This window comes from Ambystoma mexicanum, chromosome 4p (genome assembly GCF_040938575.1).
Source record: "Ambystoma mexicanum isolate Mex_15411 chromosome 4p, UKY_AmexF1_1, whole genome shotgun sequence".
Classification (NCBI taxonomy): domain Eukaryota; kingdom Metazoa; phylum Chordata; class Amphibia; order Caudata; family Ambystomatidae; genus Ambystoma; species Ambystoma mexicanum.
In genome coordinates, this window is record NC_090927.1 from 734,094,845 (window position 1) to 734,121,158 (window position 26,314).

Genomic DNA, 26,314 nt, shown 5'->3' on the forward strand with positions numbered 1-26,314 from the left:
CATCCAAGACGTTAGCATCTAACACTGTCAGTTCTGCACAACACTTCATAGGTACTGTTACAACTTCAGCCTGCAGGTGTCCTTTCATTCAAAAGCACGCCCAGTAGAAAGTTTAGTAAATGATTGCAAGATTTGTGCATCCACATTCATCCACATGAGCACCCATCACCACAAAATGGAGGTATGAAAACTTTTTCTGCAGTGTGTTTACCACTGTGTTATAAGTGCTGCTGCGCACGGCATCTGCAACTGAGCGTCCATTACGTTCTTTAAAAGCATACTGTTTTTTTCCCATGCCCTACCATCAAGTGGCACTTCACTGGTATGTGCATGCAACATTTTCATTTACCCATATATACATTGTAATATTGAAACAGGAGCTCTCTGCTTTCCTTCCGATAATGCTACGAAATGTTTTCCCCACTAACCCATCTCCTACATAAATCGTAAAAAAATGCCACCAAAAGCAGCACTGCATGTATCTCACCAACCTAAAGCAAGTTTCCAAAAGGTCACTGTCTGCACAGATGTGTATTTGTAGGAATGAAATCAGTTGAAAACATTGGGCATACAATGTAGAGAATGGTTGGGAAAGAAGTAAATTACAACCCAAAATAGTGAAAGATCAATATAGAAAAAGAAAAAATATACCAATAAATAATATATTTGGTTTTGATATTGAGCTCCAAGAATTATTATTCATTTATTGCAATATACATAAAGAGTAACTGTAGGAAAAGAAGATGGAAAATTGTTGGGCATACCAGTGTAAAAAAGCATGCTAATTCCTGAACTTATCATGTGAGCTCTTCACCCAGGCTGGAATCATAACCGTGAAGCAATCTCCGCCCGCGGCGGTCCCCTTATCTTTTTTCTTAAACAAGGTATTCATATTTACAATAATCTATTCACATCATTCTAAATACAGTCATGCAATGCGCACACCAAAATTGGTTATCAAAATTGCCTAACTCCCACTGTAAAGGGTAAAAAAAAACTCACTTTCAATACAAATTCTGCTCAACAGCATTCAAACACAGCTCCTTTGATGTCTGGAATGCTTAATCACAAAACAGGACTATATGACTACAAAACCACATGCATGGATATATTCCTGGCACACACACACACACACACACACACACACACACGTTTTACCTACCTTGTGGGGACTATGTGTGGAAACCAGCCTTGTGGGGACTAACCTTTCCCAATGTTCTGGAAATGTGTTAATAGCAGAAATATATTCAGAAAAAATTCATAATACAGGATCCAACTTCAAATTTGCAAAAATACTTATTTTTAGTCGCGTGTTTGGTACCATCTTTGCGGGGACTTGAACGTGTGTTACCATCCTTATGGGGACTTATCACATTATTCTTATTTGGGATGGAATGTATAATGAGCAAATGAAAAAATGCTTCCTTTATAGTACTTAGTATGCAATATATTTTATATACAAGTACATTCCTGATATCTAGGCACCACAACAGATGGATTAGGATGTTTTTGAATTTGCAAGATGTTTAATTTGCATGTGAAACTTAAAGGCAGTTTGTTCTGGCAGTAAACACTATTATAAACACTAAAAAAACTTCCAGGAAAGAGAACTGTGGCACAGGAGATACCATGATTGACCCAGGATTACACTTTGTGATAAAAAAGGAAGCAGGATTTCAAATTCAAGTTTCATTCTTCCACAGGCACCATCTTCCCTATTTACACATCTCCTCTTTAGGAATGGTGAGGTGTTGTTATCTACTTTTGGATCATGTTTAATATTACTGAAGTTACCTTTCCACGGAAGCACCGGCATGGTTAACGGTGCCGGTGCTTCCATGACGGTTTGCCTACCATGGCTGATGTGTCCGGCATGGCCTGCCCTGTCTGGCACAGCGGCTCCAGCAGGCAAACCTGTAGTATGCTGGTCCGGAAACAACAGTGCCAGTAACCTTACCGGCACCATTGTTTCTGGACCTGCATGCTTATAATGAGGCCCAGTGTGTAATTATGATACTGTTAAGCGCTTGTGCATTAGTCGCTATATAAATCTAAATATAATACAATAAATAGAAATAGAAAATGTGGTCCCCACAGATATGGTAAGTGATTATGATAACACTAAGGTCCCCACAGAGATGGTGTGTGATTACAATGATAAGGTCCTCATAGAGATCGTGTGTGATTACAATGATAAGGTCCCCATAGAGATCGTGTGTGATTAGGAATATACTCGAGTCCCCACACAGACAGTGTTTAATGTGGTGCTATTAAGTGCTTGGGTTTTAGCAACTATAGAAATCTAGATAAAATGCTAAACATTTACAAATACAAAATAAGATCCCCACAGATATGGTAAGAGATTATGATAACACTTATGTCCCCACAGAGATGGTGTGTGATTACAATGATGATGAGGTCCCCATAGAGATGGTGTGTGATTATGACGATACTAAAGTCCCCACAGAGACAGTGTGTAATTATGATGCTGCTAAACGCTTGGGTATTAGTCGCTATATGAATCTAAACATAATACAAAAAATACAAATACAAAATATGGTTCCCACAGATATGGCAAGTGATTATGATAACACTAAAGTCCCCACAGAGACAGTGGGGGTCATTACAACCTGGGCGGTAGCCATGGAGCTGTTAGCTCCATGGCTGCCTCCCATACCGTGTCCATGTCCAGTGTTGTTCAATGGGGACTTACCGGTGTAGTCCGACCCTGGCGGGACCGTTAAGTCCCCATTGAACAAACCATTCCTCATTCCCAATTGAGCCCCCATAGGGCTCAATGGGATTGGGGAGGGCGCTAATAATGGGCTCGCGACTTGCAATCCTGTTATTAGCGCCCTAGTCCCTTAGCGGGACCCGTAATGGACGTGTGGTCAGACCACACGTTCCTTACGGTCCCCGCCAAGAGACCTCGGAATAGGGCGGTAAGCGATTACCGGCACCGGTCTCCTTACCGGTGCCCGGTATCCCTTACCGGCCAGGTCGTAATGACCCCCAGTGTGTAATTATGATGATGTTAAGCACTCATTCATTAGCCACTATAGAAATCTCGATAAAATACTAAACTTTTACAAAAACAGAATATGATCCCCACAGATATGGTAAGTGATTATGATAACACTAACGTCCCCACAGAGATTGTGTATGATTATGGCAACATTCAAGTCCCACAGAGACAGTATGTAATTATGATGATGTTAAGCCCTTAGGCATTAGCCGCTATAGAATAAATAAAATTATAAAAAATTACAAAATAAGGTTTCCGCAGATATGCCATGTAAGTCCCCACAGAGATGTTGTGTAAATTCTAAGATGTTGAGGACTCCACAGAGATGTTATGCGATAATGATAACACTAAAGTCCCCACAGAGAGGGTGTGTGATAAGAATCTTTTTAAAGTTCGCCCAGGGGCCACACATAGGTCAACAAATAACTGGAAAGGAAGCATTTAGTATTCAACTCCTCAATGGTTGTCCTAATAAATCATTAGACCTTCCCCATCTAAAATGATGTACCCCTCCTTCTCCTACCACCTTAAACTACACACACATATTCTACCCCAAACATGGCAGCCTTGTGTCTATTAATACAAAATTAACCTGATGCAGACTTGCTAAAGCACTCATCTCTATTTATTTGACTCAACCCCTACGGCAGTGGAAAATCAAGTATCACAGTGCTGTCATTTAATGGATTGTGGGCTCTTCCATCTGGATAAATTAGAAATCCAATTGCCAGTGTCACAAACTACACAGATCCATCCTGGCATTGAGGACTCAGACACTGCCTCTGGCCTTCACACATCAACAATGCTGGTTTTGCATATGATTCCCCCTCTAACCCACTAAGACCCCAACCCCACCAGTTTTCTAGAAAGAGTGCATGCAATAAAACCACGAAAATGCAAAAGGTTTACTATGGAAGACCAAGTTTCAATTCATGTATGGAGTGTGAAAATCATGTTGAAGTCCCTTAGAGATGGTATGTGATTATAACGGCTTTAAGGTCCTCACAGAGATTGTGTGTGATGAGCAAGTGGATGGAGTTAATCTCTGTTCCAGTCTCACATTTGACCAGCAGGATGAGTGCAAGTTACTGTTAAATCAGTTGCCTCCCTGTTCTTACTTTCACCAGGCTTGACCCCTTGAGGCCAGCATGATATACTCACTGGTGACTGTTTGCCTGTCAAAAGCAGGGGGTACAGAATGTCAGACAATGTAAGAACTCATATAAGGAATGAGGTCAACAAGATGCTTGATCTCGGGGTTATAGAGACCTCTACTAGCCCATGGTCTAGCCAGTTGTGCTTGTACCAAAGGCAGGATCCAAAGAGGTGAGATTCTGCGTGGACTGTAGAGCTCTAAATGCAGTCACAAAGACTGATGCCCATCCTTTGCCTAGGACAGATGAGCTGGTGGACAAACTTGGTGCAGCCAAGTACCTCAGCACATTTGACCAAACGTCAGGCTATTGGCAAATAGCCCTGACAGACCATGCCAAGGAGAAAACTGCATTCTCCACCCCAACTGGCCGCTACCAATTCAAGGTAATGCCTTTTGGATTAAAGAATGCACCTGCTACATTTCAGAGGATGGTCAATCAAGTTCTGAATGGGATGGGGGACTTCTGCATGGCATACTTGGATGACATTGCAGTGTTCAGCCCTACATGGAAATAACACATTGATCACCTAGGCTATCTATTGCAGGCTCTGGAACAGGCCCATCTGACCACAAAGGCAAGTAAATGTTAAATTGGTCAGAGTACAGTGGTCTACCTTGGACATGAGGTAGGAGGAGGTGAAATAAGGCCATTGCCTAGCAATGTACAAGCTGTACAAAACTGGGCCACCCCTACTACTCAAAAATAATTGAGAGCCTTCTTAGGTCTCACTGGGTATTACAGGAACTTCATTGATAACTATGGGACCATAGCTTCACCCTTGAATGTCCTCTCCTCTCCCAAATTTCCTAAAAAGGTCAGGTGGAATGAGGAGTGCAATCAAGCATTTGAAGGTCTATAGAAAGCCCTTTGTCAGGCTCCAGTCCTAAGAGCTCCTGACTATCACCAACCCTTCATTGTACAAACTGATGCTTCTAATGTAGGTATACATGCAGTCCTTAGTCAACTGGATGAGAAAGGTAGGGAACACCCGATTTGTTTCATCAGCAGGAAGTTAAGGGATCCTGAGACAAGGTGGGCAACAATAGAACGTGAATGTTTTGCTATTGTGTGGTCACTGAAGAGGTTTAGGCCATACTTGTATGGTTCTACCTTCATTATTCAGACTGACCACCAACCCTTGAGATGGCTGATGCAAATAAAAGGGGAAAACCCAAAGTTACTCAGATGGTCAATCTGCCTACAAGGATTTGATTTTTCCATTGAGCACAGAGCAGGAAGTCACCACCAAAATGCTGATGGTCTCCCTAGGATGTTTATAACCGACTATAGGTATGAGATCCATCCAGGAGTGGATTAAATCCTCCTATGCCTTAGTCTGCGGTGGGGGGGGGAAAGTGTTAGGGAGAATTCTCATTCTATGGCTAATTTCCCTTACCTAGTGAGTCCCTCAGCAGCTTTGCTGGATTTCTGGAGCTTTTCCCCCCACTCTTACCTGTGTTTTGCCATGTGTATTTCATCTGTTTTTGTGATTGTGGACTCTGGAGTACATCACTTCAGTAGCCCCACGCTTTTGTGTGTTACACAGCACCTTCAGTGCAGTGACACAGGGTTGTCTTTTAGACTTCCCACCGACTCCATTTCTGGGGCTGACTCCTGTCCCCCAGAAAAGAGTGAAGTTGCCATTAATTTTACATAGTCATTTAACCACAGATCCAGTACACCCCATTTTACATGGAGAATTGGAAAGGGTTAAATCTTAGCCCTTTTTTCTGTACCTCTTGGAGCATTGTTTCGCTCCCTTAACATTAAGACTTGGCTGGTGGCAGTGGTATCTACCCTAATTTTCCTACCGCGATTATATTACATAACGTGGTACTGTTTTAGTCTATTTTAGTAGCCTCGAACTTTAAACCCGCTAGCCCAAATACTTTTTATTTCGGCTCCGTTTGGGTTTAATCGCCATTTCTTTTTGTTAACATCCTTTTTGGGTCTTTCTTTGCGCAGCAAACCAGGTTTGCCTCCTTTGTTCGCCGACCTCTGGCGGGCTTCTAACCAGAAGCCCTCCTTTGGCGTCTGAGTGTCTAGGTGGGCTGAATGTAAGGGCGGGGTGTAGTCACCCCCTACACAGGGTCTCCTTGGAGACCCAAGTCGCACTTTGTGTTGATTGGCTCAGGTGGTTATCCGGGCTGGACAACCCCCCTGCTGAGTGATTGACAGCCTGGCTGTGTGAATGGGGGATTTTGGCATAAAAGGCGGGACTCTTGAGCTAGAAGGCAGAGTCGGCTCTGGAACTACAAGGAACCAAAGAGAAGTGGAGAAAAAGACAGCTGCTCCAACCCCGAGTCCCGGTGAAGCCCTGCTGCAGTCCTGAGCTATCTACCCCTTCAACGACTAAGAGAAGATCCAGTCCATAGTCTTCTTCCCTTGAGCCTGGTAGGATCAACTAGCTCGTCTTTTCTTCAGTCATAGAATCCTCTCCTGGGTCGAAATCACTGCTGTGCTGTAGTGGTCCGGATAGCCATCAGAAGAGCCCTCTCCTGATTTAAAGGAGCGCACCTTTTATTCATTGTCTTTTTCGTTGATGCTGGTCTCATCCCTGGGTAGTGCAGATCACTCCAGACGTCCTCCTTCTTGTCCCCACAACTGAAGCTGCAGGAACCGTGAGTCTGCAGGAACTACCAGGAACAACTGTCGTGGCACCAGCTTTTCTCCAACGGAATAAGGTACTGTGTACATTTGGTCATTCTCTCTGTCTGACCGCCGGAATCTGGGTGAACCCTTTTCCTCCATGAAGATTTGTTATTTCTTCCCTCCCTCTTATAACTTTTCCTTTCATTTGACAATCTTTACGAACTCTTGGCATCTCGAATCTCGAACTGTTGAACGTGTGATCCTCGGCAACTGACCCTTTGCTCCATTGACACTGGCGCAGGCCTATTGACTTTAATCTGTATCTTTGAATAAGTCCTCGAGTCTACTTGCCTTGAAAAAGTATTGCCCATGATTTTTATTCACTTTTCCCTTGTTTGAAATTCTTAAGTACAAAGCGTGTTTTAACTTCGTGAGCATTCCTATCCGCGGGTACGCGTTAGTATCGCAACACCGGTCTTTCAAATCCTAATGTACTTACCTCCAATTTGCTGGAACAAGTGGGATTGGTTGTGTAGTGTATTGTACGTGTGGTTTTGAATTTATAGAAGTGGTGTGTTTTATAACAGATGGTTTAAAAATAAATGTACTTATATTTGTTTACCTGAAACCTTGAGTCAGTGTTTGCTTGAGTCACAGTAATTGTGGTCCTTTGTGTAATCTCTACTACTGCACATTTACTCTTGAGATAGGTATGGCTGCTCCGCTACTGCTACCACTTTAACAGTGTAGTACAGGTTTGTACCAAAGGTGAACTTGCATTACCAATTGTAGTCTTAATTGTGTGTAGTTGTCCCTAAGGGCACTGCGGAGGATTCTGCCTAACAATGAACTTCTTTGAACTTGGGGAAGGGAACCCCTGTGTTTGATTGTTTGATGAAGGGGAGCTAATTACAAGCCAAAGTGCTAGTAGGAGCTCTGAACTTTACATTGAACACTATTCCTGTTTGATGCTGATATCCCTACATGTTGTATGCAGTTATTTGTGAAGCCAAGTATAGGTTTTGGACACAGACAGAAGTTTTACTTTGGACTTCCTGTAGACTATCCTTAGTTTCCTTTAGGTAGGGAAATCCCACCTCAGCATAAGGCAAGTTAGGCATCATTCCACCCTGCATTTAAAGTTAAATAAAACTTTGTTGAGAACATTTGAACCTGTTGTCTGTCTGACTCATGTTGCTTTCACAAATGGTGTCAGGGGTGGGAGACTCTGAATTGGTAAATATTGTGGAGCCCTTATGTTGCTGTAGTCCAAAAGCTCTCAGGGAAAAAAATGATTGTGAGAGTTCAGGCTCAGGCTAAAGTGTCATTAATCAAGAAGATAATTGCCACACATTTGCAGGTCCCGATTAAGTGTCAAGACTTTGTATAGCTCACAGACCCTTTGTGACATTCTTCCCTTGGCCACCTATTATTTGAAACATTGGGATCAAATTGTTTTAAACATCAGAAAACCACAAGTGTTTTCTCGACCCGGGGCATTAGGTTCTTTTAACCATGGAAAGAGACTCTCCCCTGCCATTCCACCTCATCCTTCTACAGAATTAGTCCAAGGGAAAGAGGGAAAAGGTAATATGAGTTCAATCAGCCCAACCAAAATGGATTCAGGCCCTGAAACCAAAAGGGACTCTGAATATTTGTCTATGTCTGATTCTGAAGAAAGTTCAAGTGAAACCATATAACCTCTAGACAGCATGTCATCCATAGATGAGGTGTTAGCTCAGCTGGCTGTGCATCAAATACAAGTGAAAGACAAATTTCAAATTGGACTGGAACGTCTGACTGCCGCTGAAGAAAAAAAGAAGGGGATGATTTAGTACATTTTTCCTTGAACTTTGAAAGGTCAGCAACCCAGTTCCGATGGGGGGATGAGTTAAAACTATGCTATCTAGGACCTTTATTAAAAGGAGAATTGCAAATGTCTTACCAGTTACTAAACCTCCCAGGAACAGCCACCTTTGCTGAAATCAAAGAAGGTCTCTTACAAAGAGTGGGACAAACCAATCATTTCTATTGTCAGAAGTTAAGAAGTATTAAACTAAACTCTGGGGAAATACCAGTGGAATTGGGAGAGCGAGTTAAGAATACAATGTCCTTAGGGGTAGGAAAGAAAAGCTTACGGAAGTATTGGAAGCCGTAATCATAGAATAATTTATCAACTCCTTACCTCCCTCCTACGGGCCGCCTTACAACTGAACAAGCCCACACTCTCTTTAGCTATTGAAACCGCCCAAAATGTCACTGATGCCAACAAACAAATTAATTTACTATACTCATTAGAAGGGTGGAAAGAAAATAGAGGACCTCCCCACCCCAACTTTCCACAAAGAGAAAAAGTGAAATCCCAAAGCCAAAGAGGAAGTGAGGAGAGAATACAGTAGATCAATACAACCCATGAGCCCAATCTGTTTTACCTGCAATGAGCCAGGATATCTAGCTCGGAATTGTTCCCAAAATTAAAGGGAGGAACCCATGGAGATTGCATGTATGGTAGGAGAAGAATGGGAGGATCCATGTTTTTATGGAAATAGAGCAATTTCTTTTGTGAGACATCATCTAAGTTCAGTCACACATCAGTTCTTGCGAGTGGGATCCTGGTACAGGCCTTAGTAGATTCTGGAAGTAAACAGGTGGCTGTGTGAGCTAATCTAGTAACACCTGAGCAATTAAATGGTGCTCCTTTGATGAGAATTACTTGTGTCAATCGAGATCAAGAGATATACCCCAAAGTTGCTATACCCATACATGTGCAAGGCAAAACTACAATTTTTCCTTCAGCTGTCTTTCTGGATCTACCAGAAGAAACGATCATTGGGACTGACTTTCCCAGATTTCCATCCATACTACATGAAGTCAGCCCAAGCCGTTCACAGTTTTTACCTAGCAAAAAATTGGCATGAAGAACCCTTTATAGCCACCACTTCTGTGTGGGATTGGTCCTCAATCCAGAGAGATTCCCAGCAAACCCCACCCTGAGAAAATAAACTATTACCATATTTCCGTTATGCGAGAGGCCCTATTCTTAAGGGAAGGGTATGTGAGGCACCTGAAGGCATCCTCACTTATTTTTCCCAGGGATACTCTTCTCAGGCGGCCAGGGAAAGGCCATGGTTTTGGATCCTGACCCTGGGGATGGAAATGTGAGAGAGGATTACCTGAGTTGAGGAGATTTGGGGAGAGGATATCCTTAAGTGAGACATGGTATCCCCCATTTCCCAACATGAACCCTCCATCCCCCAAGCCTTCATGAACTTTTGTCAACCCTTTTCTTGGGATCCCCTAAAATATGACCTAAATGGCATCAATACGGTACTTGAACAAAGAAGAGGATAACTAGAATAACATATCTTCATTTTGAGAAACAAAAAGCAACGATCAACCCCAGCCAAGTACTGGGACGAGGAGGAGAACAACAGGTGTAAAGCAAAACTACCGCTTTGTTGGTGAGCGGTCTAGTTCATTTTGTAATACAAATGGAGGTGGGAGCTTTAAAAACGGGAAACCTGAAACAAATGGAAGCCAAGGAAGAGGGAGAGGCAGAAGCCAAGGCAGCTATGGGAGCACAGCCAGCTGTGTGCGGAGAGATCTCTCTGGTGTGGCAGCATAGCAGGAGGAGTGCTTGAGACCCGTGATGCAGTGCAGAGCATATACAGCGGGCGCAAAGGCATACGTAGCGGGAGGCCAATGTCAAGCTGTGAGAAGGGGGCCTGGCAGACCGAATGAAACGGTTTTGAGTATCCTGCTTCGCAAGAAATTTTTGCTGGGTATGCCCGAGCCACAAGAAGACCGCTGGACATGCACTTTTTGCCTCTGCTTTCCCCTCCCATCGCCAGAGGAAGCAAACCCCCAGCTTATCCTTCATTCCACATACTGGTAATCAGGGCCTCCCAACCTAAATTGTCGAGGGGGATGCAAGAAGTTTCAGGTTACTGTTGCTTTCCACAACTACTAGATCTTTTGACATACTTGGACATGATGACACACTCTCCTTGTTAACAGGGGGACATATGCCAATACAGATCTTAATTTGTTGGCCCTCCGACCCTCGTAATAGAACACTGCCAGCACTTGTGTCCAGTACAAGGGTCTGATCTGCAGATAGAGCAAAGGACAACTGTTTTTTAAACTGTAGAGTCACTATGCAGTCTGAACTTGCCCCTGATGCTGGGAACATTTCATCTATCCATTTTGTTTCCCTCGAGATGCACGCTGTGTTTTTTCCATCCAGTCACTCAGGTCCCACCATGGAACACTGAAGACCATGCGCTCTCCACACATTCTAAGGATGAATGCCGGATGAATGCCGGATGAATGCCGATGGCTCAAAGGACATCGTCCAGCAGTCACTATCAGCAAAACAAAGTGATGTGTTTTGGGGCTACTCAATTGAATGCACTACCTGGACATATGCATGGGGCAAGCTCAAAAGTGAGCTCAAGGCAAGGGGGAAAAGGGGCAAAATACAACAAGCAACAACTAGCTGCAAATGTATCAGTATTAGCCAACTTCCAATACAATCCCTTTGCTAACTTTGCTAACTGCTACAATGTTGTACTAGCCAATTAAGTGGTGGCAAACAGATGGGAGTTACTGCAGACCTGCTGCCTGTCTCACTAGCTGTCTCACTAACATCTCAGTGGCCAAACTGATCTTCAGTCTACAGTGAGTCTCACCTGCTCCAGTAGTGGGCAATCACGGCGCTCACCAAGAAGTTGACCCGCTAGGTAATGTTTCTTCACAGGGGCACTGTAATCGGTGCCACACACTCGTTCGACACCTGCCGCTCGCCTCCTTCCCAGCCGGCCCACCCGCACTGGGCACTAGTCTCAGGCAATGACCAAAGTAGCTGTCTGGGCCGCCTTCATGCTCACAGCTCGCTGTGACTAGGCTAGAGCAAAGCACCCTGTGGTGTCAAGTCGCACTGTGCAAAGTTCAATGGGGGAGAGCAAAGAATGGCTGCTTTCAACATCACTGGGCAATAGCAGTAGCGGTTAGGCTTTGGAATGTATCCTTCTCCATAGCTATCATAGTGCAGGTGTCTATTACTCCCATGATCTGTCGCCATTGACTACGATGGCTAGGGCTGGCTGGAGTTGAAGTTCAAATCATCTACATAACGAAAGGTTGCAGACCACTGTCTTAGTAGGTTGTTCACTATGTAGTAAGTGCATAGGAGCTGCCACATTGTCTGTTCCAGAGGCATTTTCCTGTGCGGGTGTTACTTTGCGCGGAGCTGCAGACTAAAGTTTCATTGTTCAATATGGCAGGTTGCTTGCCAACATGCACGGGCAGCAGTGTTGGTTTATCTTCTTCCTTATGCTTCTGTGCCATAACCAATGCAACCGAGGGGCTTCGGAAAAGTGAATTGTTGCATGCTATCGCACTGCTGAGATCTGGAACCAGAATAAGTGTTTATGCTCCCACTTTGTATAGAGACCGCTGTATGCTGGATAGTGCCACAAGAGTGGGAGAGTACTGGCTTTTCCCTGACCTGAAGCTGTCCCCAGGATCACTCTGCCTGCCCAGCAATACTCGGGGATCAGAGAGGAACTGGTCCACGGAGTAGGTCCCAACTTCCCAAGATTGGTAGAATGATGCAGAGAGCATAGGAATATGCAAACCTGCAATACAAAAGTAACATTACGGTGTCATACATTTCATATGCTTATCTTTGGTTCTGGAAAAGACTGATCTGTTCATTGCAGCAGTGACAGATAAGAAGAGGTCATGTTGTGAGGAGGAGGGTATTTATGTTGTTTAGTTTTCTTCAATGCTACATTTTGGAAAGGGTAATACTAGGAGACTGTGATGAGATGGATGAGTGGATAATAATTCACACAGGCAACAAATACTTGGCAACTTTCGGTAACTCTAAAACTATTTTTGTACTTCAGGTATAGGTCAATGCTGAGTACTAAGAGTAGTAAGACAAATGCCCACAGACTACAGGCAGGGGCATTCTAGGTATTATTAGAAGGCAGCTGTCCATAACTTTTGCATGACTGTCCTGTTAACTGAGGCTGGCATGCTTGGTGCTTCTGAGTGGATTTGGGTGGATAAGGGATACAGTTTTGTGTATGTGTGCATGGGCTGCCTCCCTGTGCATGACTATAAATATGTCAGAATGAGCGTGTATGTATTTGCTTTGGCCTATGTGCATTTGTAAGAGCTTTTAGGTTTCCCCATTTAAGCTTTAAGTGGGTGCTCCATCCTGGTTTTTCCTTTGCATCCTGAGACTTGTAGTCCTAATTTTAAAATAGGAAAAGTACTTTTTCCAGAATCCAAAGACTGAAACAAGGAATTGATCACCTACCCTGCATGGATTAGGGACATTTGAGATTGCCGCCTTTGTGCGGCTGTGTCTTGCTATATGTTTTTGCCTCTCTGTTTTCTTGTCTCTACCTCTCTTTGCACCTACCTAACCTATTGCAATTTCAAGGCAGTTGAAAGTCAGTGTTTTTAGTGGAACATAGCCTATCCAAGTGTATGGAATGGTACACAGATTTTGATAAACTCGAATTGAGTACAGGGCGAGTGACACCCACCAAATCTAGGTGCTTTGAGTGGTATGTTTGCCTGAGGATCTCTTTATGTGTGTCTGTGTGTGATAATAACAGTGTGTGTTTACTGCTTTTAATTTGTCCATCTGTTATGTTATGTTATGTTATGTTATGTTATGTTATGTTATGTTATGTTATGTTACTTTGTATTTATATAGCGCCTCATGTATCATTGGTATGATCTCAAAGCACTGGTAGGTTGAACGCCCTCGGGAACCGAAGTTCGAGTCAGTAGAGAGAGAGAGAGTCATAAGGTGCGTGGGTGCACCGGATATGTGTGCAGCTGGAGAGGTATTTGCGTGATAGCTGCTTATTAGCTGTAGGTGTGATGGTTTGGGAGGCCAGGAATATGTGTTCATTCTGGTGGGTTGATACCCAGAGTGATTTCTGGCTGTGTTAGGCCTGAGGAGACGCTTAGGCCGGTGGTGTGTGCTGAGCTGGGTGAGTTTGTTAGGATGATGGGCAGAATGTGGCGGGTGTTAGTATGAGAACAGCTATACTGAATGTGTCATAGTATAACTGTATTCTAGTTGAGTGGTGGTGTATAGGAGAGAGTAAGCGTGGTGGTGTGATATGGTGGGTTTCGGTGAGGCTGTGTCCCATGTGTTTTACTCACTTCATCAGTTCCATTTGCTGCATCCGTTCTATCCATGCCATCTGTTTCATCCACGCCATCCGTTCTATCCATTCCATCGGTTTCATCCACTCCATCGGTTTCATCCACTCCATCGGTTTCATCCACTCCATTGGTTCCATCCACTCTGTCGGTTCCATCCACTCCATCGGTTCTATCCACTTCATCGGTTCCAAGCACTCTATCCATTCCAAGCACTCCCTCTGTTCCATGCACTCCCTTCCTCCTATCCATTCCATGCACTTCTTCTGATTCCATGTACTTCATCCATACCATGCACTCCAACTGTTCTGAGCAGTCCAACCGGTCCAACCATTCCTTCCTCGGTTCCGTGCACTCACTCCATTCCATGCACTCTTTTCGTTCTATCCGTTCCATGCACTCCATGTGTTTTATACTTCATCCATACCCTGCACTTCAACCGTTCATGCACTCCAACCTATCCATCCATTCCATCTGTTCCATCCACTCTATTCTTTCCATCCATTCCATCCATCCCATCCACTCTATTCGTTCCATGACTCCCATTTTATCACATTGGGACCTTGTAGCATACAGACGTATTCTTATGGACAACGTTTAGTTGTACACTATGGAATCCCCCAAACTGGAACACATCTCTGTAACAACTTTCTACCTTTATAACCACTACTGCCATGTCTTGTACTCGTGTGTGAACTGAAGGGGCAGCCCATAACGGCAGAACCTGAGGCTGAAATGAGCAGTGTATCACATTGGTGGTAACCGCCTAGCAAAGTTAAAACATACTATAAATTCGGTATGTGATTAGTTGTATTTGAATAAGTGGTGTTGTCAGAGATACACCATTAATTCAAAGTCATGATGTATTCTAAAACTCCTAGGGGTTAAACAAAACCAGTGAATTGTTTTGTGAAGGTATAGTCTATATAATTGGGAAATACAATTCTTATCTTTAGTGGTGCAATTTTTAATCCACACGGTTTCCTATGTCAAGACAGCTGCATATTAATTACGGTGTCTCAAAAGGAAGAACTGAGAGTAACACATAAGGAAAAAGAAAACTGTAAACAATAGTTGAGCATAAGTCTCAGATCTGTGCCACAGTTGGAGAAATCAAAATACAATGTACAATGTACAGGTAGAAGAGCAAAAGTGATTCAATTCTAGTACTCAGATCCGAATCAATGTCTGCTACACATCTCTTGGGTGTACAAGCTTTTTGCATACATTAACAGAGGCATTGAAGGTTAGAAATAATTTCCATCAAATTTTAGAAGGGGTGTCCCATATGAAGCTGTAACAATAGTGGAGTAGAGCAGACTGGTGAATGTTAGTAAATAGTGTGTCTTGTACTCGTTCCGGTGTTGCACACTGACAGCCAGGATCAGTCGCTGCGTACTTCCATTGCCAGAAAACATGGCGCCTCAGGGCATCCATTATCAAAATACCTTAACCCAAGAGCACAACTTGCAAAACATTGCCATACAAATTGCCCACCAGGCCAGCCACAATCTTAGCATCTATGCTACCATAATATTCTCAAAGTAACTTGCACCCAGCAATTAAAAAAACCACAAACAGAACCCTAAACAATGTACATATCAGTCCAGGCCTACAATTCCTAGCACCAGAGGCACACAACGGTCTGCTTAGGACACATGCGTATGTGTATAGTGTACACGGAAATTAGCTTGCACGCTTCTCTGGGAGATTGCCTGCAACCAGTGCCACACAGCCCTACAGACAAGGCATGTACCAGTCGGGTTTACTCCCCTAAAATTGGAAATACGCCCAAAAATACCATCTTGCTCCCAACAACAAGATTGAAAACACATACAAGAGTCCACTGCTCTAATTCACCCAAAAAGCTCCATGGATAAGATTGGAACAGTTGTACACTTGGGACCACATCTACGCATAAATCAGGTCAAAAACAGAGTTAAAATATGTTTACACTTCAATAAAATACCCCCATTGGGAATAAGACGCACTTTTTGTCATGATGCCTACCTCCAAAGAGCCAGGCCGGGCCCAGCAACCCCAGAGGCAGACATCATTTTCCCCAGGGAAGTCTCAGCGGGCCCAAGTCAGGGCCCTTTGGACTCAGTCCTGGCGCCTTAGGCGCCAGGCTCATAGCGGACCCCAGTCCTGGCGCCTTAGGCGCCAGGCTCATAGAAGAGGATATGTGTTTAAGTGCTTGGGTGCACACTTACCTGATGCAGACCTTGCTGCTTCATCCAGGCCCTCTTGAGGCCTGAATGGGACTACTTTACCTGTAGGACTACTTCACCACCCGGGTGTGGTCGGGGAAGGATACATACCTGATTGGTGGAAGGATACATACCAGGAACTTCTTCCAAGGCTATTTAAACCCCACCCGAACAGCCACACGTGCTTCGCGTTGTTCTGCACCTAGCAGCTGGACGCTCACCGTGTCAGCTCCTGCATCCTGACTTCAGCCACGCCTGCCAGCACCCTGGAACACCTGCAAGGGGAGAAAGGAAGAGAATAGGAGAAGAAAAGCCCTTACCTGCTAAATCTGCATCCCGGAGTCATTTCTCCAACGGCCCTGAAAAGGAAGACATCATTTTAAAAGCATTTTGTTTCGATCGCTGCAGCGCTGCATTTTACTCACCTTTGCAAGGCGCTTCCATCTTCAGCAGCAATCTTCCGGATTCATCTACGCCCCGGCGCCTAGAGGAAAAAAGACAAGAACAAAGGTGAGAGGGAGAAAAGGAATAAGGAAAGCTCAGTTTCCTTTTAAGTCTTACCTGTTGGATTATTCCCACTGCATTTCGGGTCCTGCCGCTTCCTGGCATCTCCGGACCCCGGCCCCTATGGGGAAAAAAGACAAAGACATTGAATGAGCGAATGCAAAGACATTACCTGAGCGCTCATCCAGAACTGTTTCACTTCGGGTTGGCGCCATATCTCCGGCACTCCGAACCCCGGCCCCTAAGGGGAAAAAGACATAAGCATTAGCGCTTGCTGCAATTAGACAACAAACATTATTATTAAGCTTGAACTTTTGAACAGAACGTTTACAGCGCCTTACCTGAACAGTCAAGCTTACCTGAACTCCCATCAATCCTCAATCCAGTGAAGTAACTGGGTTTCAACGCGCCCCTGCATCAGAAGCAGGATGGAGAGCTCATCCTTCCAAACCCTAAGGTGAGGCTTCACAGGGAATCGTGGAGGAGGTATCGTGGAGGGTTGGAAGGGAGTGGGAGGCTTGAGCATTGTTCCACAGTTGGTAATACTCCCTTTTCACGCACTGGAGGGTATCCAACGAGGCAGGGAAGCCAGAATAGAGGGGCCCTTTCTGTCCATCTTCAGAGTTCTGCGCCTTCGACGCCGCGCCTCCGTGGGAACCAGGTGAGCGTTACAGAACGCGAAGCCTTACCACAATTTCCCACCTGGGCGCTATGGAGACTTCCGAGACAGATCAGCTGGCCCATCTTTTAGGGGAATTACGGGCAGAAGTGCACTCAGCCCGCCAGGAGACTAATGCTCTCAGAAGGGAACTAATCCTATCCAAGGAAAGAACTGATGATCTGGCCAAAAGGTTATTGCAGGGCCAGGCAGAGCACACTCCTTTACCTGTTTCCGGAGATATTTCTACAACAATGGGTTCGAATAACCCGGTACAAATCAATCTACCTGGACACATGCCTTTGGCCCCGCCGGAACGTTTTGCGGGGGATCCCAAGAAATATGCCGTTTTTATGAACCAATGCCGTTTACACTTTTTATGCAGGCCCGGGGCCTTCCCCAACGACCAGACCAAAGTAGCCTTTGTACTATCTTACCTCAGTGGCTGCGCTGCCGATTGGTCTATTCCATTGGTAAATCAGGATGATCCCATTCTCCGGGATTTCCAGGGCTTCCAGGCCAGCATGGAAAGATTGTTTGTTCGCTCGACACTCGCAGGGACAGGCCCTTGACAACGAACTGCTATCCTTACGACAAGGTAACCAGGATCTTTTGTCCTATATCGCCACCTTTAATAGACTAGTTGTGGAAACCGGATGGCCTGAAAATAAAAGGATCACATTATTTCATCAAGGCCTGCGCGGAGAGCTTAAAGATGTTATAGCTCAGATAGTAGATCCACCCCAGGCCTGCGCAGACTACATAGACTTAGTGGTTCAACTTGATCACAGACTTCAAAATAGAAAAGCAGATCGGCTCAAGTATGAAACCAGAGTACCTATCAAGACCCACGTTAACTCCAAGAGTACTGACGTTTCCGAACCTATGCAAATTGGCAGTGTTAAAGGACCATTAACGCAGATGGAACGAGAGAGAAGGCGACAAATGCAACTTTGTCTGTATTGCGGAACTTCCGGTCACTTTCTTCAAAGTTGTCCAGTTAAACCACCCAAGAAGGTCGTTGGAGCCACTGATAACGAGTTATTGACACCTGGTTCGGGAAACGACCTAGCCCGACAAGCGTATGGGTCCGCTTGCCGAGCTTGAAAACAAACTCTTTGACCTCGCATTTTGTCATGCCAATGGTGCTTGTGAACCCAAAACAGCCTCAGCAGTTGCATGCTATAAAAGCATACATAGACAGTGGAGCTATTGGAAATTACATAGACCGTGAATTGGCTTCCAGGATTAAGCTTCCTCTCCGCCCGAAAGTAACCCAAGATGTAATTACTACAGTTGATGGAACCGAAATAGCCTCAGGGCCTGTAACGCATTCCACAGTTGAAATCACTCTGGTGGGTCAGGACGGACATCGGGAAACAATCGTGTTTGATGTGATCAAGGCCCCACAATTTCAAGTACTTCTTGGTATCCCTTGGTTAGAAACACATAATCCGATAATACACTGGCGAGCAAAGAAGATAACTTTTCCTGATTGTGAACCAACCTGTTACCCAAGGAATCCAGCTATGGGTCTAGCCTCTGTAACTTCCACCCCTGTACAGCTACCATCTGAATACCAAGAATTCCAAGACGTTTTTCAGAAAGAGCAGGCTAACACCTTACCTCCCCATCGATCTTACGATTGCCAAATCGACTTGGTACCCAATGCACAACTACCTTGTAGTAGGATTTATGCTCTTACTGAACCTGAGAACCTGCATTTGCACCAGTATTTGGATCAATACCTGGCCAATGGCTTCATTCGCCCATCAAAGTCACCAGTCTCTTCCGCTTTGTTCTTCGTACCTAAAAAGGAAGGAGACCTTAGGGCCTGTATTGACTACTGCGCCCTAAATCAGATAACGATTAAGAATCGTTACCCTTTGCCCCTGATACCTGAGCTTATCGACCAAGTAAAAGATGCTCGTGTGTACACCAAGCTAGATCTCCGAGGAGCTTACCACCTGGTACGTATAAAAGAGGGCGACGAGTGGAAGACTGCATTCCGCACCAAATTTGGGCTCTTCGAATATCAAGTAATGCCCTTCGGTTTGTGCAACGCACCTGCCGCCTTTCAGTACTTCATGAATGATGTTCTTCGGGAACTTATCGATGTTTGTGTCATCGTTTATATTGACGACATCCTGGTGTATTCCTCCTCAGAATCTGATCACAGAAACCATGTTAGGGCAGTTCTTGAGAAATTGCGCCAGCACAAATTATTTGCCAAGCTCGAAAAATGCGTTTTTCATACCACAGAAGTGGAGTTTCTCGGATTCATCCTGACACCTCAAGGAATCCGAATGGACTCGCGGAAAGTGGACGCCATTCTCAAATGGCCATCTCCTAGCTCTGTGAAGGTAGTGCAAAGCATGCTTGGCTTTGCCAATTTCTATCGAAGGTTCATCCCGGAATTTTCTCGAACTGTTCAACCCATCACAGGTCTCCTAAAGAAAAATAAACGCTTTGAATGGACTCTTGAGGCTGAACAAGCCTTTTAGGACCTGAAAACCAAATTCACCTCTGCACCTGTATTGAAGCACCCGCGCCCAGATCTCCCTTACATCGTGGAAACCGATGCATCCATTTCGGCCATGGGGGCTGTCCTGTCGCAAAGAGACCCAGAAACTAACCAACTACACCCTGTAGCCTTTTGGTCCAGAAAATTCTCTCCACCTGAACTCAATTACGCAATTACCGACAAAGAACTACTGGCTATTAAATCAGCTTTCAAGGCTTGGCGTCACTATCTTCTCGGTGCAAGACACACCATCACCATAATTACGGACCACAGAAATTTGCAGTATTTAAAGACGGCCAAAGCTCAATCTTCGTGACAACTCCGATGGGCTTTATTCTTTGCGGAATTTGATTTTGTAATTACCTATCGCCCAGGCTGCAAGAATGGTAAGGCAGATGCCTTATCCCGGATAGGCATGGAAGAACCCAATTCGAGTTTAGAACCTGTGCCAATCATACCGGAACAAAGAATTCTGGGCTTGACTTCATTGCAAACCATTGAGGACATCCAAGCTCAAGTAAAACAGCTTTTTGACTCTTCTGCCTTACTGGAATGGAGTCAAAAGGGTCCTCACTACACCGTTAAGGATGATTTACCCTACTTCCAAGAGCGGTTATTTCTGCCAAGTAAAGAATTGCAGGAACTTGTCATTACCCGTCATCATGAATCATTAATGGAAGGACACCCCGGTATCGCGAAAACAGAAGAAAAGATCAAACGCCACTTCTTGTGGCCTTCTTGGAGAAAAGACATAAAGTCATTTGTGTTGTCTTGCGGAATCTGTGCCCAAAATAAGAGTCAAAAGAAAAGGCCAGCCGGCCTACTTCAACCTTTGGACATTCCACCAGCACCTTGGCACACCTTGTCAATGGACTTTATAACTGACCTGCCTCCTTGTGGTGGTTACAACACGATTCTCGTAATAGTGGATCTATTCTCCAAAATGGCCCATTTTATCCCTTTAAAAGGATTGCCGTCAGCTTCCACCTTGGCCAAGGAATTTATGGAAAATATAGTGCGGTTACATGGTTTCCCTTCCATATTAGTCTCAGACCGTGGAAGTCAATTTATCTCCCACTTTTGGAAGAAATGTTGCCAACTAGCACAAATAGACGTGCGGTTATCCACCAGCCACCACCCCCAGACCGACGGACAAACCGAGAGAACCAATCAGACTCTCGAGCAATATCTGCGGTGCATGTTACACCAATCTGAGTTAAATTGGAAAGACATCCTTTGGATTGCAGAATATGCATACAACAATTCAGTGCATTCTGGAACCGGACAGACTCCTTTTTATACCCTGTATGGTCACCATCCTCGGACCTCTGACCTAGATCCACCTCTGACCCTGGAGATGCCTGCAGTAAATCACCTACATTCCACAATAACCCAAGCCTTCAAAGAAGCTACAACCCACTTACAGCAAGCCAAGAAAAAGTATAAAGAAAACGCTGATTTGCACCGAGTAAAACTCCTCCTTACCAAGTAGGAGATCAGTTATGGCTAGCAACTAAACATCTACCCCTCAAGGGTCAGCGAACTTTTAATCCCAGATTCATTGGGCCTTACCCCATCAAAGCTATTATCAACCCAGTGGCCTTTAAACTCGATTTACCATCCAACATGCGGATTCATCCCGTTTTTCACGCATCTCTTCTAAAACCAGTACAACCTGGAACCAGACTGTCTGAGCCCCCAGGCCCTGTCCAAATTGATGGAGAATTAGAATTCGAAGTGAAAGACATTTTAGATTCCAAGATAGTTAAGTCGAAACTCTTCTATCTTGTTGATTGGAAAGGATATGGACCTCAGGAAAGATCTTGGGAACCCAGTAACTATGTTCACGCACCACGATTAATTCAACGATTCCATCGAAGATTCCCGCACAAACCAAAACCCCCGGAGGAAATGACCTTGGGAGGGGCCTTGAGGGGGGGTACTGTCATGATGCCTACCTCCAAAGAGCCAGGCCGGGCCCAGCAACCCCAGAGGCAGACATCATTTTCCCCAGGGAAGTCTCAGCGGGCCCAAGTCGGGGCCCTTTGGACTCAGTCCTGGCGCCTTAGGCGCCAGGCTCATAGCGGTCCCCAGTCCTGGCGCCTTAGGCGCCAGGCTCATAGAAGAGGATATGTGTTTAAGTGCTTCGGTGCACACTTACCTGATGCAGACCTTGCTGCTTCATCCAGGCCCTCTTGAGGCCTGAATGGGACTACTTTACCTGTAGGACTACTTCACCACCCGGGTGTGGTCGGGGAAGGATACTTACCTGATTGGTGGAAGGATACATACCAGGAACTTCTTCCAAGGCTATTTAAACCCCACCCGAACAGCCACACGTGCTTTGCGTTGTTCTGCACCTAGCAGCTGGACGCTCACCGTGTCAGCTCCTGCATCCTGACTTCAGCCACGCCTGCCAGCACCCTGGAACACCTGCAAGAGGAGAAAGGAAGAGAATAGGAGAAGAAAAGCCCTTACCTGCTAAATATGCATCCCGGAGTTATTTCTCCAACGGCCCTGAAAAGGAAGACATCATTTTAAAGGCATTTTGTTTCGATCGCTGCAGCGCTGCATTTTACTCACCTTTGCAAGGCGCTTCCATCTTCTGCAGCAATCTTCCGGATTCAGCTACGCCCCGGCGCCTAGAGGAAAAAAGACAAGAACAAAGGTGAGAGGGAGAAAAGGAATAAGGAAAGCTCAGTTTCCTTTTAAGTCTTACCTGTTGGATTATTCCCACTGCATTTCGGGTCCTGCCGCTTCCTGGCATCTCCGGACCCCGGCCCCTATGGGGAAAAAAGACAAAGACATTGAATGAGCGAATGCAAAGACATTACCTGAGCGCTCATCCAGAACTGTTTCACTTCGGGTCGGCGCCATATCTCCGGAACTCCGAACCCCGGCCACTAAGGGGAAATAGACATAAACATTAGCGCTTGCTGCAATTAGACAACGAACATTATTATTAAGCTTGAACTTTTGAACAGAACTTTTACAGCGCCTTACCTGAACAGTCAAGCTTACCTGAACTCCCATCAATCCTCAATCCAGTGAAGTAACTGGGTTTCAACGCGCCCCTGCATCAGAAGCAGGATGGAGAGCTCATCCTTCCAAACCCTAAGGTGAGGCTTCACAGGGAATCGTGGAGGAGGTATCGTGGAGGGTTGGAAGGGAGTGGGAGGCTTGAGCATTGTTCCACAGTTGGTAATACTCCCTTTTCACGCACAGGAGGGTATCCAACGAGCCAGGGAAGCCAGAATAGAGGGGCCCTTTCTGTCCATCTTCAGAGTTCTGCGCCTTCGACGCCGCGCCTCTGTGGGAACCAGGTGAGCGTTACACTTTTAGGCTCACAAAAAAACAAAAAAAACAAGCCGAACTTAACCCAGCTATAATTTTCAGATCCACCAGAAGACCACACAACTAGCAGCTATCTAATCCTCCCTCATGCCCAACATGCAACAAAAAGTGCATCCACACTGTAGGTGATCAGAATCCACCAAAACCGATTTAACTTGAGGGCTGCCTCTCCAGACTAAACCCATGCAGTTATCCACTGAATAAAAGGCACGTTGTCAACAAACAGCCCAAAACGACCACTAACCTGTTTGGGCAACAGCATTTGTTAGTACCAATTATCAGCGTGAATCAAGTAGCAGCATCAAATAAGCTGAACATAGAATGTTGCAAGCTACTAGCACATCAGTCATTTGCCATCCTCAATTCAGCACATGCACACATTCATTACTGGCCAAGAGACCATCATCAACTCTCTAATGGCGAGCGCATGGCAGCTTTGGATACATGAACATTGACAATCAACAGTCTGCTATCTCCCGAGAGCATAAAATAACAGATTCTCAAATATGTAAGTTCAACATCCAAAAGTATTGGGTTTGCGAATAGAGACATGTAAAAGAGTGCCAGATAACGTGCACATAATTTAATAACAGAATGGTCAAGTAAAAGTTGCATCATGAGCACATGCATTGAAAACCAGCTATTCCGATTTACAAGCTCATTTGGGTCAGAAATGCATCAAGCCACTGCTCGAGATGCAGATCGAGGCAGATTCACAATTAGCGTATAAACTACCTAGCTTAAAAGTAAAGTAAACCACTATTTGGCCATGCTGTCTACAGCACAGAGCAATGAATGCAGCTAAATTCATTGAGCACAAAATAGCTCAAAAGCTGCTGGGTGGAAATTAATAGGCCGGTCATGAAACTAAGAACTCGCTTCAAGAGCAAAACGGCGCACAGAGAAAGGCAAACTAAGGCACCCTTACAACGCACCAAAGAGATAAAGATGCAAAGTAGTGATTTTTATACTTTAGGTAGGGTGACCAGACAGCCCCGGGAAATCACCCTCCATCCTGGGGTCCGGGGAGTTGTATGGTTGGGCGGCTATGGTAATTAAAAGTGTATTCTTTTTTTCACAACACCTTCAGAATGTTGGCGCTGGAGGATTGGCTCGAACCCACAACCTTTCAGGTGCAAGTCACAACACTTACCGACAGTGCCACAGAGACAGGCTTGGAAAAGGTTGTACAGCAAGTCATGTAATATCAGTAATAGCAAATGCTTGTTTTGCATTAACATGCCAAGATTCACAAACAAAACTGCACAAATGAGATCATATACAGTTTATAAAAAGAAGTGCTGGAAATATGATTGGGTGGTGGTTGTGGGGGCATGTTGGGGAGGGGCGGTAATTGGTGGGCTGCGATGAGGTAGTCCCTCTTTTATGTTGTTGGTCGTCCCGTTTTTTCATTTTGGAAATCTGGTCACCCGAACTTTAGGTGCTCGCATGTGTGCATCATGAATTGAAACCTGTGGCGTGTCCTCATGCAGCTATCGGTACGATAATAAGAGTTCATTCTGATAATAGGAGTGGTAAAATAAAAAAAGAGAAGACTTACATTGGTAATATTAAGGGATGCTAAAGGAGATGGTGTTTCTGTGCGGTCGGTGAGTACTTATATATCTGAGACATAGGGCCTCATTAAAAGAAGTGCAGAATGGATTTAACGGCGCCAGTAATGGTGCCGGTGCCGTTAAACCCACTTCGCACTATTACGAGGTCCCCTCGTGGGACACGCTCTGGACGTCTGGTTTTTCCAGATGTCCATAGCGGGTCCCGCGAGGGACCAGGGAGCTAACAATGGGCCTGTTCGTAATGGGCCCGTTGTTAGCTCCCTCCCCATTCCCATTGATCCCTATGAGGGCTCGAATGGGAATGGGGAAGGACCGGGCGCGGGTTCCCTGAAAGAGGAAATACCGGGCCCTTCATACTCGGAATGGTCCGGTATTTCCCCATTCAGGGAACCCGGACCCGATTTTGGAGGCAGCCATGCCCTTATTAAGGGCACTCCAAAGTCGTAATGAGGCCCATACTGTAGATTGAGAAGCAAGATTTCTGCATGATTGGCTTTGCCACTGGAGGAAAGACATTTAAGCGCCAGCATCTTTTAATGTTGTATTAAATCCTTAACTTTATTTCTTGTAATCATGACTGATTATGAGAAATAAAATGACCCAGTGTATTTAAAATGCACCATTTTACATATATTTTCCTAAAAATATGTTGGAACATAGCAACTACACAAAGATCTGCCAAACTATCTTTAAACCCGATCAAGCTGTGACCAACATTACTTATCAAGTTCGCTTTAAAATGTGAAGCCGGGTTAGGGCATAAAGTGCTATAAAATTAAGCATTTAGGACAACAGAATGAAAGTGGTGATAAAGAGCAAGGTTTTTTAATTAAGCCAGTACAGTGTAAACTATATAACAGTCGTAGTATTACTGTTAAATGGTTTCTGGCAAAATACATTATGCCCTAAACATGACTCTCAGAAAAGCACCCATTTTAAATGTAATAAAAAAGTACATGTTTATTAAGAAAATGTAGCATTTTGCTCTGACACGGAAAATGTTTTTGAAAAGCCAGTCTGAAACCACTCTGGAATTCCCAGCCCTCTCCCTCTCCTTGCTTCCTCTCCCCTCCTCCACATTAGTGTTTGGTCTAAGCTCAAGGCAGGTGTGAAATTCCCCAGGGCAGGGCCCCTTCTACATGACAATAGCCTTGAAGCTGAAGCTGTTGTTGAAATGTGATCCCCAGTGCGAGCCCAACCCAATGTTCATTGAGAGACAAATACTTTAAAAGAATCCTTGCATTTAGGGTGATACAGTTTGTCAGGAGTATAGTGGTTAGTTTAGCATAGAAGTATTTAAAGTGCACAGTTCTTTAGAGTAATTAAAACATGTTATGGTTTCTTATTTAAAACATAGTGTGCCTAGTTTAACATGAATGCACGGAAAATGCTAAGTTTTAAAAACGTAATCTTTCATGATGCCACACGTTTATCTATTTTGAATATTGGCAAGTGTCTGCACTCTTCACAACACAAGAATCCAGCCTGCCTCATCACTGACAAGTCTTTTTCCAAGCCC